At 41.6% G+C, this 18,227-nt stretch overlaps 1 protein-coding gene across 3 annotated transcripts in view; it reads right to left on the reverse strand.

The window, feature by feature from the left end:
- FAM135B (family with sequence similarity 135 member B) overlaps positions 1 to 18,227 on the reverse strand; it is a 1,878,784-nt gene that overhangs the window by 1,657,307 nt on the left and 203,250 nt on the right. The gene's annotated exons all lie outside the window — the stretch shown is intronic.

Below are 18,227 nucleotides of genomic sequence, written 5' to 3' on the forward strand. Positions count from 1 at the left end.
GCTCACATCACATCCCATGCCATATATTGCACCACCTCATGGGCCTCATTTGCAGAAGCGTTTTATAATGGCAACACCCCATTGCTTACCCCCAAAGACACACACAGATCTTTGTTGATTCCTATGTAGGTTATCGCTAAGCAACCACACCAATGACAGTACAGATGTGTGTTAAGCGTGCGCACAGATTGCACTACATTTGTGCATTGTGCTCGCACGCTATGTGAATAAGTGGGGGAGGGGTGGAGTACGGCCGGTACCACCCACTTTGCATATGTAAAATCAGTGCAGCTGCAGTGGGAGCTGTGTTCGTCCAATCCAAATCAGGGGCATACCCACAGGCACACAGGTAGCGTGCCAATTGACAAAGAAAGAGCCAGTCACGGGTTCTGCTTGCAATTTGCCAATTTCCCAACTTGGCGTGATCTAGTTTTGCGATTGGACAAATTAGCAGCCACACATTTTCATCTTTTGAATATTTCCCTGTACACTGTGGACTCCCTGCTCACTGTGCTCAGAGAGGCTTAGCTTCACCTCACTGAAGAGGCCCAACAAGGCTGAAACACGTGTATGGGGTTGCTGATGGTACTCTTGTTCAGAGAGGAATTGCCATAGCATTTTGGTGCTGGACCGCCCTTGTGGGTGGGACAAAGACTGATATGCAAAAGGATATTTCCCATCTGTGAAGGTACAGTGAGCAAAAAGCAATGGCTGCGAACTCTCAATGTGGTTAATAACCACTGAACAGGTTATCATGCTTTGTTCTTTCGAGAGAGGGGCGCCTGCTACCTTTTTTGTATTTGCCTGTACATAGTTCACTTCCCCACTGTTCGACACAACTTTCAGGAAAATATGTCTATATAATGTTTGTATATATTTACTTTGATCTTTTCATATTGCATTTCACTTTCTGGGGATTTACGCTGTATGCAATTAAGGACTCAAAGTTCGGTGGGCAAAATTTGCCTACACCACACAGTTTGTCTTTGGTCATGCATTCAACAGTGGGCCTACCATAATTGTGTGTGTGTAAAGAATTCAATCACTATATAACATTATGTGAACAAAAAGCAATCACAATGTACAACAAAAATACATAGGCCCTCATTATGACCTTGGCGGAGAACCATGGTGCTATTAGCACCATGGTCCATGGCGCTAAGTTGCCAACTCCGCCATGGTGGTTGGCGGATTTACCGCCCCATTCCGACCTTGGCGGGGCGGTAAGTCCCCAATCCCCATTTACCCTTCCCCATTCCCATTTTTGCCCCATAGGGCATAATGGGAGTGGGGAAGGCGTTAATTACGCCACCGTAAATTACGGTGGCGTAATTAACATCAAGGTCCTTTAGCGCCATGGATTTTAACGCCTGCAAAAAGCAGGCGTTAAAATCACCATGGCGCTACGGGAACTCGTACTCAGGCGGTAAGGGTCGGCGAAGTTTATGCCGGCGTAAACCCCTTACCGCCTGGGTCGTAATGAGGGCCATAGACATACACCATAAAATCACAAGAGTAACACAATGCATGTTAAAGAAACACTTGATTTCATTGAACATTCTTCAATTCTAAATGCATAATTGACACATGATCATGTACATATCCACAGTATGCCTGCATGTCTAAAATTTGCCACCGTTACATTCTTCAACACAGGAACACTTTGGGGCTGACTTACAAAAATGTTTTATGATGGCGCAATCACATTTTAAATTGTAAAACAGGCCATACAGGTCCCGTCTTGCTTTTTTTGTATAAGAAGAAGCAAAGGAATAAAATATGCAGACTTGATCTACGTGTTAATGAAATTAACAGTTAAATTTAAATCAGCAATGTGTTTGGACATCCCAGTATGAGGGGGCATTTGGTTGATGTTGTTTCTTATGAATTCAGCACCAAGAGGATAACCAAAAGCACCTAATATCTATTAACGACACACTGAAAATGGAGAATGTGTAGGAAATTAAATAATACCAATACAGTTTCACAGGAAATAAGAAAGTGGGATAATCCATTTGAGACAATTCACACAATCCACAGTATATATATTAGTAGGCGCTAATGTGGAACATAGAACAACTGTTTATTTTCATGGATCAAAAAGTTTTGGATTGAGACACTAATTTATGGTTTCAATTTATGTTTTTTTCTTTGTAATTGGAATTTAATTTCTTGAATATGGCGTGACTTTCCCATCATCCTGACCTGACATGTGACACTATATGGAATGTTTTTAAAAAAAAATACTTATACACAATGTATGTACTAAATGAAAGTGAAATTCGGTACAGCCTTGAGAACGACCAGAGGTCGAAACACGTGTCGGCTGTTAAAACCACTCAATTTTGAGAAACAATATGCCAATTGAATTTTTTGGATAAGACTTTGAATGAATCTATGAATAAGGATGTTGTACTTGTAAAACAATAATAATAATTTTTGTCACTTAAGCACAAGTGTATGGTGTGAGCGGAAGCTATCCGCCTGAACCACGCTATTTTCTGAGTATGAAAATATGTCAGAATATATTCAATGCCCTAAATGTGCATAAAAATACAAGCTGTGAAAGTCACTACGGAAGGCACGTAGCAAAGAAGTGAGCAGCCCTATGGAAGGAAGGTTTTTCCGCATAGGCCCAACGAGGCACCAGTGGTCCTGCTTTGCTTAGGCCATAACACATACCTTGTAGATTCGCACAACCATGTGCCTTTAACTAGATCCTGCAGTATCTAACATAGATCAGAGAAATATAGAAGAACTGTTTATAATGGTGAATAAATGATCGCTGCTGTTAACACATTAGCTGAATACAAAATCCATGTAGGCCACAACATTTAGTTGGCTTTTCTTGAAGCAACAACTCCCCATCATCCCACAGGAGAGAATATAAGCCAGATCCTCGCAGTAAGGCTCACACAGCACAAGTTTCAACAACTCCCACAACTAATGGATGAATTCCACTCAATGATCGGTTAAAGCAATAAGGGCAAATACTTCCAAGGGTTTTGTTTGTGGTAATGAAGTCACACAAAAGCAACAAGAAAATATATTAAACCCCAGAACTTAAGAAAAAGACACTGTACACTGATTTGTCAAAACACATTAGGTTTGATGAGTTCCCACAGCCATATTCCACAGAGTAATAACAATCTATGTGACTAGGCAAAACATTTAGACACAACTTAATGAAGGTCTGACAGTGGCATGAGTTGAGCATGGAGGTCACAATCTGGCAGGAGTTGAGCAGCAAGACATGAAGAAACATGGTCATGGAGATAGAGGAATCACGCACCACATTTCGCCCTGTAGGGTAAAGGAAATTACAAAATGCCCCTGTTATAAACGAAGTCATGCAGAGTACCCTACCATAGAACTACTTGATATCCAGTGATTAGTACAGCAACTCACACCTAAGTCTCACTGTATGAATGTAATCATAAACAAAGACAATTGTATGACAATGTTTGTTTGTTTGTTTGTTTATTTATTTGTATAGCGCACCTGACCCAGAGGTATATGGGCGCTTGAGCATCAGGTTACAGGCATAGGTAGGAGCATTTGTACAATTGTGCAATGTAAGTATAGTTACAACAAGGGTTATGACAGCAGTTATAGTAGAATTAGTGACATACATACATACGGTGCTAGTTAATTGTTAAGTAACCAGGTGATGATCTTAGTTCTGAAAGGTTGAAATGTAGGGGTAGATTTGATGTCCGATGGGATAGTGTTCCATAATTGTGAAGCTAGAACTGGGAAACTGGATCCGCCGGCTCTTTTGAGGGAGTATTTGGGCACTGTCAGTTGTAGTGTGTTAGAGGATCTGGTGGTTCTAATATTCTGTCTTAAGATAAATTTATCGGTTAAATAAGGTGGGGCCAGGTAGTTAAGAGCTTTGTAGGTGAGGCAGATAGTTTTTAGGTCTATTTTTTGTTTGATGGAGAGCCATTTGCATGTGATTCTTGTGGCTGAGATGTGTTCTCTTCTGGGAATATTAAGGGCGGCACGGAGTGCATTATTTTGTAGAACTTGTAGTTTATTAACAACCGTTTTATTGGCACCTACATACAGGCTGTTGCAATAATCCAGTTTGGATTGTATAAGTGCTCTGGCTAGAGTAAGGCAATTGTTGGGGGATATCAGAGGTCTGCAGGCTCTGATTAGTTTCCCCGTGTAAGCAGTGGCTGAGGCGGTCATATTAATTTGTTTGGCGAGGTTGGTGTTAGTGTCGAGATAGAAACCAAGAGTTTTTACACTTTTGGCAGTGGGAATGGTGTTGCCGTCAATGATGAAGCTAGAGTAGCTCGGGCTGAGATTCCGGATAGTGTTGGGTGAGCCGACAAGGAGCAGTTCGGTCTTGTCATCGTTCAGGCAGAGGCCATGTGTGGCCATCCATGCCTGAACGATGGAGAAGACTTCACTGATCCTGTTGGCGTCCGTGTTGTGGTTGCCTGATAAAGTGAGGAGTATCTGGGTGTCATCTGCGTAGTTAGTGTAGGTGACACCCAGATGGTCCAGTTTATCGAATAGGGGCTTTGTGAATATATTATATAAGGTGGGTGAAACACACGATCCTTGTGGGACACCGCAGGTAATGGGAATAGGGTCGGCTGCTGCAATGGGTGAGAAGACTCGCATGGTCCTATTGTCCAGGAAGGATTGGATCCATGTGACCGCCGAGTGGGAGAAGTGTGCTGCCGATGATAGGTGGTTGCACAGGATTTTGTGGTCAACCAGGTCAAAGGCAGCGGAAAGGTCGAGGAGAAGCAGGATAGCAGCCCTCCCTTTATCTTTGATTTCGTCTATCTGGCTCTTGAGATCAACAAGGGCCGTTTCCGTCCCATGTTGGGGACGAAAGCCAGATTGGCGAGTACCTAGTAATCGGTTAGTTTCAAGGTAATCCTGAATTTGTAAATAGGCCACTCTGTCAAGGATCTTTAGTAAAAATGGGACAGTGGTAATGGGTCTATAATTTGTGGGTATTTCTGGGTCGAGGGTCTGTTTTTTTAGCAAGGGTAGGACCCAGGATTGTTTCATTGCACATTCATTTATATCCATATAAAATATACACATTTGCGCCATTACGAAAGAACAAAGCTAGCAAACAGCTAAGCAACAGTGCATAGGCTCAAAGGCAGGTATGGGGTCAAAAGTCATCCCTAGAGTGACAGAGATGGAGAGGCCATGCTAGGACCCTATTGTGAGAGTGAAGCTGGCTAATGTGGATTTCCATTGAAATTTAAAATCCAGTACATAACAGTAATTTCGACATAAGGCCTAGTGAAAAGAAAGAAATTCTGTAAAACTGCAGCAGTGCACATGGAAAGAAAAGACACCTCTGAAACACAGTTTATTTGGAAGATAAAAAAGGAGCAATGATACCTGACATTGAAGAAATAAAGTCAAGTGACAGATTGCTTCTATCAGGAATAAAGAGGTTTAATTTCCATCATATAAAATAAAAGCCTGTTAAGAGAAAGTCCTATTTCATTTGGTGTACATTTGCACAATGGTTCCTTATGTAACTGTGGCCTATCTGTGCAAATAATACAGAGAATGTACGTATTTCTAATGAAGCATTCTCTAAAGAAAGAAGTTATTTCTTGTCAGCAAGCCTGGATGCAATATAAAATGACATGGGTAAATATGTTCCTTAAATTTGAATGCTATTTCCCAGAATTGTGCATGCAACTGAACTGTTTGTATCTGGAACTGTGACCCCCCCAGTCCTTTGGGCTGGGTTTATCAAGGAAACAGGCCTGGAGCTTCAGTTAAACATATAAGGAAATGTTGCAAGAGAGATCTGAGCTGTGGTGATAGAGACAAGCCAGTTAGCAGAAATGGCCATGAAGATCAAACTTTCACATTCACTTTCAGTAGCCGTGAACAGGATCCTTTGAAGCCAAAGAGGAAAAGGATAGAATAAACATTGTCCCAAGCAGATGGCCTTGTTACATGTCCAAAGAGAACTGGAAACTTACTGGGGAAAAGGTGGGCTCCGGATATGAAACTACCTCTTATATAATAATGTGCAATATGTTTAACATTGGCCCGCCTTTTCTTAAATAAAAACAGAACCATCCCAGTGAGCTCAGCCCGGACTCATATTAAAGGGAATAGAAAGCCTGATGGGACCATGTAAAAACACATTTTGTGTGATGGATATAACTTGAGTTAGGAGAACAATTATGATTCTGGAATGTCCATAATTCAGCGGTACTGGAAAATTGGTCGAGTGCTAGATTCTGAAATTAAGATGTAAAGGGCGGAGTGTCAGATTTATCTCCAGTATGGAGCAGCAGCAAATCATGAATAATGGTAGCTCAGACCAGGAAGGGCGAGCCGAGATAACATTAATATTGCCCCACTCGCCATAAAATGTAGAATCCAAGAATATTAAGGTTCATGCAGTTATATGAATAATCAGGGTAGCAGCAACCTTGTGAGATTTTTCAACACAAAATGTAAAACCCATTTGTCATTTGTGGATGATGTATTTTTCATCCTCCCTCAGCTTCCATAACCCACACCTCCCAACTTCTGGTCCTATCAGCAGCCAGAGGGCATATTGAGGGGAGGCAGAGGAAGAGAGTTGGCCGATCTGTAGCGTGGGAAATATGACAATAACTAGCTGGGGGACCCAGCATTGCCCGTGTCCTGATCGAGTTGTCTCTCATGTTCCCTGGAGGATGTTGCTCTTGTCCTCATGTCAGCAAGTATTGCTTCAGTTTGCTCTTGCATCTGATTTGCCTTGGAAAATGTTGTTCTTGTCCTCTTGCTGGCAAGTCATGCTGCTGTATGTTGTTGTGTTTCAGAAGCCCTTGATATTGATTTTTGCTTTGCATCAGACGGAGCATTTCCAAGTGATGTTCATTTTTTGTGCAGCAAATTTCAGTCACTTTATGGGTTGAACATATTTCAGAAATTGTCCAAGAAAGATTGATTGATTGTGCTCTCCTCTCTTGAATGAACTTAAGTAAACTGTAACCTTGACATTTCCCATATTTGGAGTGGCATGATAAAAAAAAACATTTTGAATTCCCTCTAAAACTCTCTAATGAACAGTTTTGAACTGTATACATCAGTAATACATTTTAAAGCAATAACCAACATATCAAACATTTTGCTTCAGACACTTTGCCAAATGTTGCCTCCTTCTAGTACCTACTGAAGTGAATTGGGGTGAGCATGAGTAAATGAGGGTGTCAACAGAGTAAATGTTTTGCATCCAAATATAGAATACAATCTTGCCCCAGACAAATGAGGAACCCATGCAAAATGTAGTAGTTGTGTGCTCAACGGTGTGGATTTGGATAGTCGGACAAACACACACATACACATGGAATTTTGCATATTAGATTTTTGCATTAATACATAGACTATGATCTTGCCCCAGACAAAAGAAGAATCCATGCAAAATTTGGTAGACGTAGGTTCAACGGTGTTGATTTGTATAGCCAGACAAACATACACACATACATACATTCAGCTTTATATATAAAGATGGAGTGTCACCAGCCCTATAAGAGATCAGTTTTCTAACTTAAAGGGACTGACTTGCTGATCTTTCTTTGAGTTTTTGATTCTTGGTACCTTTCTTTTGACTTTTGATTTTTCCCTTCACTTTCCCACTCTATTGCTGGGTCTTAAACATTGCACGAGAGACAGAGACTGGGAAATCTAGAAACTAGCTTAGCCTACCATTTGAGAATCCAGAGAAAGTCTGGGTGCTAGGGATTACCCAAGACCGAGGCCTTTGACCAGATTTGTGCTGTCCCCAGAGGAGCCCTGCTGTTTCCCTGGATGCACCATAACCAAGGCCTACCATGTAAGTAGATATATGCCAAAGCTATCAAAAGTGTGGGGGGAATCTGTCAGCTGTAATCCTGATCTCACACAGGGGGTAGGTGGGTAGTACTGGAGAGACCTGTGGAACATTTTTATTAAATCCAATTCAAATGATTTGCACCATAGAAAATCACCCTATCCAATTAAATTGAATTGTACTGGGAACTGCCTGCCTTAATCGTTTCCATTAAATTGTGGGGATGGGGAAGCTGTGTAGATCCTTAGCACACATAATAGAAGTTAAATCAAATAATTCCCATATAGAAAATAAAGAGATGTGTGTTGTTAGAGTTTGAATCTAACAAAGTTCATGCCCAGTGTGTTAGAGACGGTATAGACAATAAAGTACTTGAACAACTCTAAATTTCTGAAACCCCTGTATTCTCTACTGACGGAGTGTGTCCATAATCTCAAAATAAGTAACCCTAAAATGTTGCTATTGAATTAAATGTATAGGGTGCAAAATGAAATGTCCCATATTTTTTTACTTGCATCCCAAAATGATTTCCCCAAAGCACTGCGTTTCATGCATTTAAAAAGCTCAAAACGATTTTTCCATTGAGTTCCTTTCCTGACTTTGCCTTTCAAATAATAAACCTAAAACGATTTTGCTACTGTATTCGCACTGCCTGTACTTTGATTTTTAGATCAGACAAGCCATATCTAATTGATACCTTGAGGTCGGGGGTTGCTGGGAGGAGGAGTATTGTGTCAAACTAAGCAATCACTGTGTGTTTTGTATGTTTCCTATTGGTTAATTTGCTAGAAATCTGGTGTAGGCACATTTACAATAACTGTCCATCTCTAATGTTTACCTCTGTGTTGTAATATCTTTAAGTTTATTAGAAATATAAGTCAATCAATTGGTGCAAGAACCTTGAATGTGGGATATTGTGTAGTGCCACAGTGTTGGTGTTTCAAATGCAAATATTCTATTGGAAATATTGGAAATTCTCCATCAAACCTCTTATTAGTTTTTACAAGGGAAAAGTAACTCCATCAATATTATATGGAACTGAAATTGAGCGTATGAATTGCTGTGAGAATGATTCACGGGTAGAGTCTGGAAAAAGGTTTTAAATCTTCAGTCCTCTCTTGCCATGGCATCTATGCACTCCGAATTAGGTTTAACATCTCTCTAGGCGTGGTTTCATTGGTGAGTTGTTTATATGGAAGAAGTATACATCCATTGAGTTCATCTTCTGAATTAACATTGCGATCAATGGGTTAGCAGTAAGCTTTACTTATTGGTAAATCCCTGTGGAGTAAAGTGATGTTTCATGGGGATTGGATTGAGTCTATTGCTAGAATGAAAACTTTTCACCTGCATTCTACTTTCTCAAACATAAAGCTCTTGGAATGCTCCCTACAGTTTGAGATAGATTCCCAAATTAATTTTATCAGGGACAATATCTGAGATTTCGTTTGGATCTTATACCCACAGGTGAGATTTTAGAAGTTAGCCAAAGAAGGGGTGATCAGATAGATTTATGTTGCATATGTCGAAATCCAGAAACAAAGCAATCTCGTAAGCATATTATGGTTGAATGTCAGGGATTTATCAGACTTTGACAAAAGGTTTCAGGCTGTTTTGTTCATAAGACTGATGTGTTGAACCTGGAGGAATTTTAGCCTAGATCAAAAGCTGGAAATAAGAACTTTTTTAACAATTGAAGTAGTACAGACGCTTAAAGAAATAGGATTACTTAAATTTTAACTAGTTTTCAGATGATCATTTTGGGATATTAGACTTTAAATTGTGTAGATTGTTGGTGCACTTTACTGTTATTTGAAGATTTTATATTTCCCTTTTATAAAATGTTTCATACATTTTGTATTTATTTTGTACAGAGTATCAATTGTGTATGTATTATGAGAAATACTTATTGTTGTATCATGTGAAAGGCAACATTTTGGTGATAGAACATTAAATAAAACCAGAGTCAGGACGCTTAGTCTTTGGGTGCTGTGTTACATGTGAATACCTGCTTTTAAAACACCCCCGAGCCGCAGAGTGGCCACGGAGTCAGAACGCTGAGTCTTTGGGTCTTCGGGCTCAGAGGGCGTCTGGACGCCTTGGACTCTGCGGATTACTACGTACACACCCAAACCGCCTAACACAGAAACGGTGTGTGCCCCCGGGCTAATTTCTCCACCCCAAACTGAATCTATTGTCGAATGAAGCCGGCCCTCTGACTCGAAAAGAGGGAAACTTGATACAAGCCTGGCGATTCGAGCTCAGAAGCCTGCTTGACAATTGCCCATCATACAAGCCCTCTCAAAATCAACAAACAAGATCCCTGAATATGGGCTGGAGAGGAATTAACAGCTATCAGAGGTAAGCCAAGCTGCAATATTGATTGCATCTATATCTCTAATCAATAGTGCTACCTCTATATCAGAACCTTCTCCCAGTAATAAAATGGGCACACAACACCAGCACAATCTTTTAAGGAATGAACTTGTGATGCCCAGAGAGACTTACCCACCAAAAACAATAATTGGTCTGGATCTTACGAGACACTTAGAACACCTCAAGCCGCAGGTAGGTACAATACAGCAGGCATGCGTTATGGCTACGGGCGAGGAGACGTTAACGGCTACTCCTCCTTCTTCAGACTCGCCGCTGGTGTGCTCTGGGGACCAGGGAGATGCAGAAATGCGCCAAGAACAGCCCCAGACACTGGATGATGAGTGGGTGGAGGCCAAAGAGATGGCCATAGAGATGCTTGCAGGATGTAAGCAAGGTGACCCACTAACCAACTCAACAACAAACGAGTTGGCCCAAAAGGATCATCACAGCATGAGTACCAATCTCACAAATTTGGTGAATCCCACTACCTATGCTAATTTAGGAGAAGCGATTAACACCTCTTCAAGTACATCTACCCAGGCCCATATAACTCCCTATGATAAAAGTGATGTAACACGAAGGACTCTACCAACTCAAGATTATATCGATAAGGACAGCCTTTTGAACAAGAGGACCTCCAAAAGGAAAGAAAAAGCTATGAGAGCAAGGAATTTGTGGCTACAGTTATAAACAAGAAATGTCAAAAAAGAGCCACATTCAGATGCTAAGCTACAACTTGTGATGCCCCACACTCCCCGTCTGTCTCTTGATATCACGGAAATAGACACAATCATGAGCCCACATGAAATAATAATTGAAACAGCTGTAGTTGCCGAAGCAGTAATTGATCCACAGAGGGGTCCAATGAAGAAAGCAACTTGTTATCTTTTTTTTTTTTTTTTTATTTAGTTTCATACAAAACTTTTAAAAATACATAAAATCTAGTTTCAACAATTTTCCTGCATCCAACCAGAACAATTCCTCAGTTCTTAGTTATCTCTATAGAATATCATTATTTTCCTTCATACAATACAAGTTTTTTGTCCATTTCCCTCAGAAATGATATTAACCAAATGTTATCTTGTTATTAGAACCATCATAAAATGCACGCCACCATTCATCTGGTTGCCACGTTGTTCTTTGTGCTATCTCGGTTCCAAGTATTTTCTGTCTCTCTTTTTCCATGTCTGGGCAATAAAGAACAAGGTGCTTAAGGGTTTCAGACTGACCATTACACAGCCTACAGACTGTATCCCTTTGATTTCTTTTGTTTAAAATGTTAGAAATTTCCTTTGCTTTGAATTGATTCATTCTAAACTTTAAGAAGACATTCCTTGATGATCCACATGGGAATTTTAATAGATATTTTGGTAATTTATTGAATGCCTTGGCCTCAACTGGCACAATTTGCATACACCGATGTCGAGATCTTTGTTGTTCTGTTTCCCACCAGTCCCTCTGCCATAGTCTCTTTTTAACTTCATTGGGGTTTGTCCATAATGTGTCTTTAGTGGTATTTAAGATCTGAAGTATGTGTTCACATTTCTGCTCCCACAAATCTTGAATGGATTCATTTTTAGTTTCCACATTCCTTTTTAATATTTTAAATTGCGGTAAGCAATTTTTGGCAGATATTTTACTATATAGCATGAAGGTGTTCCATGTGATTTTTGCAGTTATCGAGATGAGACTAAGCTCGTACCTGATCCAAGCAAGTGGAGTTCCACTAGGCAGCTGCAAGATCTTTCTCCAAAATAGGTATTCACATGTTTCCCATGTGCCATATGAACATCCAAAAGAAGCTTCACTTCCATATATCAGTGCAGGGACAACTTTTATATTATAGAAGTCCCAGACTGGTTTAATACTAAACTTTCCATAATTGTTGTTAATCATCGCGGCTTGTGCTGTTAATTGACTACTTCTTTGTCGAATTGCTCTAGCATTTGCCTCATCATTAATGTTCGAGTTTATTATCACTCCCAAATATCTGGTCTGATTAACGTTTTTTAATAGTTCTTTACCGATTTTCCACTGGAATTTTGTTTTAGTCATTCTTCCTCTCCCTTGCAGATTTTTGAATTCGAAGGTTTCAGTCTTCTCAGTGTTAATTTTGAGGCCATTCCTCAAAATATAATCCTCTAGTGCCTGCAATTTATACTGAAGACCAATAGGCGTTAGATCTAATAGCACCATATCATCGGCATAGAGAATCCAATCAATCATGTGCCCATTGATTTTTGGCGCAAATGTTCTGTTTTTTATCAGATGTTGATCCACGTCATTGATAAAGAAGTTAAATAATACAGCACCTAATGGGCATCCTTGTTTGACGCCTCGTTCGGTTTTGATTGCTTTCGACAATGTTCCTTTTTTATCAAGTTGTATTTTGACAGATGTTCCTGAGTAAAGTTCTTTTATTGCTCTTATAAGCCCTTCTGGACAATTCTGTGCTCTCATTTTTCTCCATAGCTGGTTTCGGTCCACTGCATCAAAGGCGTGGGCTAAGTCGATGAAGGCAAGATATATTGTTTTTTTTTTCTTAATTGCCTCCATTTTTAATAAGTTAAGGAGGAATAAATTAAGATTACAGCCCACTCTCTTTACGAAACCTGTTTGACGGTGGTCAAAGGCATCCGATTGCTGTATCCATGCTGTTAATTGGATTTGCAATTGTGTTGCGAAGATTTTACCTACAACATCTAAAAGCGCTATTGGCCTATAATTGCCAGGCTCAGATCTTAATCCTTTTTTGAAGATAGGAACTATTATCGCACATTTCCAGGACGTAGGAATAGTTTGTTCCCGTATTATGTTTTTGAACAAAGTATAGCAAAATTGGGTCCATACTTTAGGGTTTTCCTTTAAGATAGCATTAGTTAGTCCATCAGGACCCGGTGCTCTTGATGAACTTAACTTTTTGATGTTGTCTTCTATGTTTTCTTTCGAAATCGTAATATTCCAGGACTCATATTTCTCAATTGTTTCTTGCATGATCAATTTCTGGGACTTATAGAGTGTTGTATAATGATGAATCCATTGTTCCTCACTCACCATATTGGTAGTGAACGTGGTCTGATTTGATTCCGATTTGTTCAAAATTGCCCAAAATTCTCTTGTCACCTACGTTACAAGCCATTTGTTCCCTAAGAAGAGCACTACACACTTCCAGGGACTGTAGATCATTATGAGTTTGAATTTTCATTTCTCTCATGTCAAATTCGATGTTAGACATTTTGGCATTCAGTAGGGCAATTAATGTGTTCTGATCTTTATAATTTTCATTAAATTGTTCATACATCTTTGTAAATGGTGCCGTGGCAATAGTTATTGCAGATGATATCTTTGGCATTAGTTCAGAACATATTTTTTCAGTTAATGCCGCTTTACGGTCTCGATGTATATTCTGTGTTCTTTGCTTCCAGAGAGTTGATCTTCTAATTTTAGGAAATGGTCTTTCAGCGAGAGGCGAATCAGTGGACAATGTTTCTTCCGAAGATGAGTTGCTTATATCTTCGTCATTCAAATTTTGTACAGTAGAAGTAGATCTCTGTGTTGATTGATTTACAGGTTCGCGTGTAAGTCTTTTTTGTGATCTATATAGATCTTTTTCAGTGCTGGAGTCAATCCTTCTACTTTTAATTGTCCTATCATTGTCTATCCTTGTTCCCTTAGTTTGTATATCTTCTATGCATTGATGTTGAGTATTACCAACAGTTAAATCGTTGGTGTTTATGTCATTTGTTATCTCCAATCTTCGTTCACAATTTGAGGCATCAAGCTGTGCTTTCAATTGTAATTGCTCATTTATGGTGGATAAATCTTTCAGTAGTTGGTCGGCAACTGCTAATGAGCTACGTCTTGCAGCGAAGCCGTTAGCCAATTTATCATCAGTGTTTTGTACCTCTTGTGTACTGGTTTGAGGACTTTCTTCTAGTAATATTTGTTCATTGGCAAGTACAATAGAAGTGCATATATCAAAATCAGTGGGAGCAGGATCATCTAGGACCTGATCATTTTTTAAGCACAGCGGTTCTTTTCTTTCATATGATGAGTCTGTAAAAGAGCTACCAAGATTTGTTTCCACACTTGTGCACATTTGGTGGCTTATATTTTCCATATTTTTTGTTGTGTTTGATGCTTTCACAGTGGTTTGCCTATGTGAGTCAAATAGGCAATCACTTTCTGCTGCTTCAATTTCAAGCGCCGCTTTATTTGCTAGCGGTTGATCTGAAGGATCAATGTCAGCCAGTAGGGGGCAGTGATCCCAGCCTCGCTCGGGTCCCTCGTGAGCAGTAGTCAGGCAGAGAAGGGGGCGCATACCATCTCCAAGCTCCGATTCCAGAGCAGCGCACCGCGACCCCAAACGGCCGCAGCCGTCCAGATCAGGAGCACCCCCCGCCGTGGCTGTGCAAGGGCTCACCCGACCTTCAACGAGGGAAGCAACGCCCTCACTCTCGCCAAGCCGATCACCATGGAACGCGGGCCTCGTCAGAGGAGTCCGCGCTCCACTAAGGAAGACGCGCGGTTTAGGAGGAGCAAAGGCCGTATCACTCCCCACACTGCCCTTGGGCGTATCGGCAAGGCAGCCGCTTCCGGCCTCACTGCTCAGCCCACCACGGGAAGCAAGCCCCAACAATGGAGCCAGCTCACCGCCGCGGGCATCACATGGGCCGGAATAGGCCGCGGCCACACCGCTCTTCACACCGACCACGGGCACAGCGGCAGCGCTCCCGCTACCGACCATGCTGCACCGCGAGTCATGGAGCGCAAACCCCAGTACAGTAGCCAGCACTCCGCCCTGAACGGTGCACAGGTCAGGGGGGGCACGGCTGTGCTGCTCCCTACACAACCCTCGGGCAACGCAGTAGCACTCCCGCCGGCACCACGGCCACTCCGCCCATCACGGAACGCCAGCTCCACAAAAGGAGCCCACGCACCATCAGAGACAGTGCAAGGGTCGGGAAGGTCGGGGGAACAGCCCGTAGCAAACTCCCTCTCCACATCGCCAGCAGAAGGCGAGCCGATAAGGCGCTCCTCACTGTCCTCAGGCAAGGTAAGACTTACAGACTTACAGTTATACAACGGTGTTACATTTTCACTCACGTTTATTCTTGGGATTTTGAGTGTCTCTTCTTTGTTTAGCCGCTCAGGGCCACTATTTGTTAGTCTGGTATAGTGTAAAGAAGAGTCACAAGCTCTTTCGAGGTCAGTGTTACAAAGTTTAAGTTGAGCTCGAGTTTTTACGTTTGGGGTCTGTGAGGTTGGTTGAGCAATAGTAAGAGGGTTCATGGGGGGGTGGATGCCTTTTGGTCTTACAATCCGTGAGTTCGAGTCCATGGCTTTTAATTAAATTGGCTCAAGCTCTCCGGGTTCAGATGACACTTCAGGCACAATGCTGTTGAATCTTGTGAATAGTTATGATAATTATTTTTAATAGTAAATGGGTTTTTCTCACCTTCGTCTTGAGCCTCACACCACAAAAACTCTGCTTCACTCTGCTACGCTCCGCGTCTGTGGAGTGATTATGGAGCAAAAGTTCACCTCCAGCCCCTCCTCCAAGCAAGGAAATTGAAAAAATACTCTGTAGCTGCAGCTCCTCTGTAAAGCCAAGGCACCACAAACACTCTGCTTCACTCCGCTACGCTCCGCGTCTGTGGAGTGATTATGGAGCAAAAGTTCACCTCCAGCCCCTCCTCCAAGCAAGGAAATTGAAAATTGAAAAGATACTCTGTAGCTGCAGCTCCTCTGTAAAGCCAAGGCACCACAAACACTCTGCTTCACTCCGCTACGCTCCCATGGCTCACACTTTAATAACGCTGTTTACATTGGATTCTGCTGCTTCCAGACAGAGGTCAGCCACTCCTGCATTCAGCAACTTGTTATACCTCAACACCTTGTAATACCCACAAAGATGAGAACAACTTCTTTCTGCAACAAGAAAGCTTGGCATACAATCAAGATAAAAGTTTTGAACAAGATGTAAGAGACCCGATAAGATCATTTGCCAAGCAGGATAGAGGCCAGTCAAATGTAACAGATTCTTCCAACAATAACACCCAATGTGAACATCCTGACAAGCAAAATCTCGCCCGCATCCCGACAACAATGGTGGATTTACAAAATCTTTTGATAGCAACAACATCACAATCATTAATACCTTTCGTAAAACTTCATGAAGCCAATGTGAATGCAATTAAAGATCAAGCCACCCTCATTGCACTCATGCATATGACGCAAATTCACATTGAAAACTTTATCAAACACATTCAAGGATGACTGGAACTTGAAGCGGAACTTGAAGCGGAAATGAGCAGGCAATGGAAAATGAGGCTTGCTGATATAGCTAGTGCAAACAGCGCAGAAAGAAAACACATCAGAGCGGCCTTGATGACCTTAATGAAAGAAATGTCAAAAATGATACCGAAATTACAGGCTACAGAGCTTGAAAAGATGCACCCAGAGCAGCTTATTCATCAACAACAAGTAGATGACTTGAATAGAGTGACTCTGATAAACCAAAGGACTCCTATACCCTTAAACCAAACTCAGCCACAAATGCTGAAAGGGCAACAAACTTTTGAGATATTCACACAACAAAATGATCCCAGGAATCAAAAGGGATTGAAAGCAAAAGAGAAAAAAACAGATAAATGACAGACAGGATCACGTGCCTTTGTAAGGAATATTTCCCTTCCACAGAGGCAGGCACCATGTTACTCACCAGACGGGGAGTATGCCAGACCGGAGGACTGATCTAGGTAGTTGATTGAAGAGCCCGGTTTGGAGGAGAGGGAACAAGTTCTTTTCAACGATATGACTCTTTGCTGTGTAGAACCAGACAAAGAGATGGATTGCATAAAAGAGCAGGGAGAACGCACCGCCACACAATCAGCTGTAAGGGAAGAACAAGAGGTCAGTAACTGGGAGTAACAGGTATGCCCTTTATCCAAATACTCTTCCCAAGAAATACCTGAGCAACGCCTTCCGTTTGTATTGAGGCAAAATGCTGGAACACCACCTAAAAATGAAGGAAGGACTTTACCAGCTATTCTGACTATGGATGTCTAACAGAAAAGGGTTTACAGATGATCAAAAAAGGCTCCTTACCAAATGGCTGATAGTCATAGCTGTGATATCCAAGAAGGAAAGAAATCAGAAGTAAAAAAGAACAAACAGGTAAGTTAGTAAGGAAGCTAAACAGGAACAGGGGGCGCACTAGTGCCGAGGTGTGCACTATCAGCAAAGCGTCCTTGAGTGCACTAAAGGTGACGAAACAGAAGTCCAATCAGGATGGAATGTCCTAATGCAGCAGGTATTATCAGAAAATGGGTGACTTGATAGCAGGAGTTTGTATGGATGCAGGTAGGTAATCTGTCAGGGAGTCTTAGCAAACATCAAGTGGATAACGTGGCAACAGATGGTGAAACTGGGTGCACGCAGAGTGCACTGAGCGTTATCAAGTCAGAGCAAGATGTGACTTACCGGTGCAACAATCTTCAACAGCGGGTGTTTCGTATGCCGTGTGCTGTGGGCATTCAGAAGGAGTTGGATGAAAACCAAAAGGCACCAAAGGACCTGTGCAGCGTAAAACAGCAGTCAGATGCAGAGGAGTCCACAATGCTGTTTCTGATGTGCAGGCAGAATGAAAAGAAGCAAGACAACCAATCCGGGAAACGTATGCAGGGTCTGGTACAAAAAACAGGCAGCAGAATACCAAATCGACAACCAGAGCAGTCCGGGGACAAAGAGTGGTCGAAACACGAATGGAGACAAAGTCTTGCAGGGAGCTGAACAATCGGAATCCAATAGGGTAAGCAAGGTCTGAATCACTGAGAAAACAGGTCTGGAAGGCAGAAGATGGAATTTTAAACAACTGGCTGCAACTTCAATCAGAAGCAGCGTTCTGCCCGGTGCCAAGGTTTAAGTTGAGGAGGAAGCAGAACCAAACGAGAATGAGGCTCTGGTGTCCTAGCTCCAGGAATCATGGGAATTGTGGTCTGTAATTACAGCTGGGTGTGCTAAA

This window comes from Ambystoma mexicanum, chromosome 5q, assembly GCF_040938575.1.
Source record: "Ambystoma mexicanum isolate Mex_15411 chromosome 5q, UKY_AmexF1_1, whole genome shotgun sequence".
NCBI lineage: Eukaryota > Metazoa > Chordata > Amphibia > Caudata > Ambystomatidae > Ambystoma > Ambystoma mexicanum.